This window comes from Sinocyclocheilus rhinocerous, unplaced genomic scaffold (assembly GCF_001515625.1).
Source record: "Sinocyclocheilus rhinocerous isolate Xijiao unplaced genomic scaffold, SAMN03320098_v1.1 scaffold504, whole genome shotgun sequence".
Classification (NCBI taxonomy): Eukaryota; Metazoa; Chordata; class Actinopteri; order Cypriniformes; family Cyprinidae; genus Sinocyclocheilus; species Sinocyclocheilus rhinocerous.
The window spans coordinates 1,811,906-1,814,925 of NW_015645076.1; the positions used below are offsets into that span (position 1 = coordinate 1,811,906).

Sequence of the window (3,020 nt, forward strand, 5' to 3'; positions counted from 1 at the left end):
CATGTTTCTCTAGATTATGCAAAGACATTGCATGGCACAATATCATTAAATGTGTCTATTTTTAGAGCACAGAGTAACGTTTGCAATGATATAGGTGAAGTTTAACATTCATAAAAGGATAATAAGCTATTCATTGTTGAAGGGACATGGTGAAATGAAAATCTTACCATGGGAAAAAAACTTTTGCCGATATCTTTGGAGTGGAAAGACGCACACCTTTCAAATTTTCCATGATCAAATAGAATGCTAATACGCATGTGTGGAGCAAAAATCAAGGCTCAGGGTTCCTTTGCACGCAAGTTATTTAAGGTGTTTCAACTGTACACATGTCCCAAATGTACTCAGTCTACTAAGTTGTTAGAAATACGTAAGGGGGTCGTAGTTGAGTGATAACATAAAAAAACCATGGAACCATTTTTTTTTTAAACGGGTTCGATGAAATGAACTATCCGAGAGAACTGGTTCACGGAAAAGTGAACACGCACAAAAACACACATCCATACATAATCCAATGATTTAAAGCTTATAAACTTCATAAATGGCAGTAGCCCACTGTGCTGGCATTTACAAGAATAAAATCCAAAATCCACTTTAGAAGTCCTTAAAATCCCCACCCACCTTCACACTGGATTTACCAGGAGTCTGCTGTCAGTCAGAGCACCGGGTTTATATACAGAAGAGACGAGAGGAGGGGAACAAGCAAACCATCCTATTAACCTTGATGACCAAGAAACAGTAATAAACTGTTACTTATTGGAGTCATCTGACATTGTGTACCACCACCACGTCTGTCAGAGAGATCATTCTTTCACTTCTAATGAATAACGAAACTCGGTTATTTCAATACACACAAATGTCCCTGGGATGCTTTTTCAGACCATATAACATGACAATGCAGTGTAAAGACAGCTCGGTCTCTGAGGAACACGTCTTATTGCATCATGATGCATTGTCCCTGCAATCTTTACATACTGTAATTGTGGACTGCTCAAAGCAAATCACTGCACAGCAGCAATTGCATGGTGCACAGCAGCAAACCTGCATTCAATCTAAACTCTGGTCAATATGATGAGGCAGCTGAAACTGCAACCACACTGCCATTACAGTCCAAACAGATGCAGACTTCTTCTACAATCTGTCGAGCCTGAATTATTAGAGCAGGAGCTGAGAGCAAGTACATAGAGGGATGCTCAATTATGCATAAAGAAAAGTGTCTAAAAGATGGTCCAGCCTGAGTCCCAGTGACAGCATCTATCAGTCGTAATGGAGACCAGCCTACTTCACAGGCTGTGGGATACTGGACTGTAGGATGCCATAATAACACATGTCATCAAGGATTCTAATTAATCCAACTAACTAATGCAACATACAGTGCATTGCCCAAGTTAGAAGATGATGAACAGATGGATAAAATGCGCCATACAGGGACTGATGATGGACCTGAGATGATGATGGGAGGTGTAGGTACGTCGATTAGAGGTGGAAGCTACACTACGCCGGCTCAAGTTATTCAGCTTTATGTATTAAACAAGGCCATCAGTTCAATTATGTAATCATAACTATAGTACAAACGCATATTTTCTGCACAGTTAAGCACTGCAATCAAGAAAGGCAGATGGAATGAGATTTAAAGCAGGCATCGAAAAGCAAACCGCTTCTTGTGCACTGACCACAGCGTCTATTACAGCTCAGTTCTGAAAATGACTGAAGGAGAGATGCACGAGATCTGGCGATAAATGACAAGCAGCGATGAATTCCCGCCGCCAGCGCGCGCCAGATGTTAGCAACGCTTCATTGGAGCTGCGCGAAATCAGCAGTACTTACCGCAAAACCGCCGAAATGCAAATTATTCTCGGAGACCGATAAATCCATTTGTAACAGAATCACTGGATGACATTCTTTCCAAAGGTGTTTTCACGCGATGAACGGGCGGCTCCGGCTGGGTCTCGCGCGCTACCATGGGCAAGAGGGTCAGAGCGCGTGACGTAGACGCTGCACATAGAGAGACGCTGTTTCAGGGCATTTAAATGTGTTGCCATGTAGTCGAACAGGAGTTGATTCGGAAAAACGGAGTTCCCTTCGAAGTACGTGAAAAATAGGGTCACAGAGCGAAAACAACAACCCTTAAATGGTCACATGAATGACCATCTGCTTGTAGAGCGCATAAAACGCACACAAATTGGTTACTTTGAATTGGTTGATATATGTGTTTAGTCTTCTTTGGGTCGGATTTATAAGTATTCGGGTTCACTAAAGTCCATATAACTTTGAGGAAGACTAGCCGGCGCATCATAAATATTTTGTGTGATAATAAAAACACGATTTTCTAAAGGCTTTTTCGAAGTGAACATTAGGCAACATTGCCATCGTGTGGATAAAAGGGCATCTCCCATTGGGAGTGATCTAACTGCTTCTGTCAGATGATATAACATCTTTCACTGCCCGACCAAATTATATTATATAAAGATTTATCTGTTAAAAAAAAAAACTAGGCTTCGCATTTAGTTTATTTAATTAACACAAATGGCAGTCCAGAGAAGAAGAAAAAAAGATACAATTCCCACACATTGCGTAATAACAGTTAAAGAGGTGCAGGATAAGCAAAATACCCGTTCTGCCAGATGGAGCACCAAAGCTTTTTGAGCTCAGTTCAGGACTCCTTCTGCTTTACCCATCAGGTGTTTGGACCTCATCTTTTAGCTTAAAGGAGAGCCTCTTCTCATGTTCTGCCAACTAGTCACACACACTGAGTCTTGGACCTGTTAGAAGCCAGAAGACCCGGTTAGAAATCCAATTTTCAGGGCTATTATGAGAACCTGTGGGACTATTAGTGTTTTTCTCGTCGGTCACTCTGTCCATAGCCTACCTTGCATTCCAAGTCCATCTCAATCTATCCAAAAGGGCATTCCAGTGTTATGCGTACAAAATATTCACACCATGCACTGATTTAAATTCAAAATAATTAGCAAAAATGCCACAAGGGTATATAGAAACAGTGAAATTATTTGTTTGGTTGTATT

The 3,020-nt window shown here is 41.1% G+C and overlaps 1 protein-coding gene across 1 annotated transcript in view; it reads right to left on the minus strand.

Annotated features, from left to right (window-relative positions):
* LOC107705586 (plakophilin-4-like) overlaps window positions 1-2,175 on the minus strand; it is a 48,511-nt gene extending 46,336 nt beyond the window's left edge. The window contains exon 1 of the mRNA XM_016508931.1: window positions 1,825-2,175. The gene's annotated coding sequence lies outside the window, so the exon portion shown is untranslated. The remainder of the gene's footprint in view (window positions 1-1,824) is intronic.
* Between the last annotated feature and the right edge of the window lie 845 nt (window positions 2,176-3,020).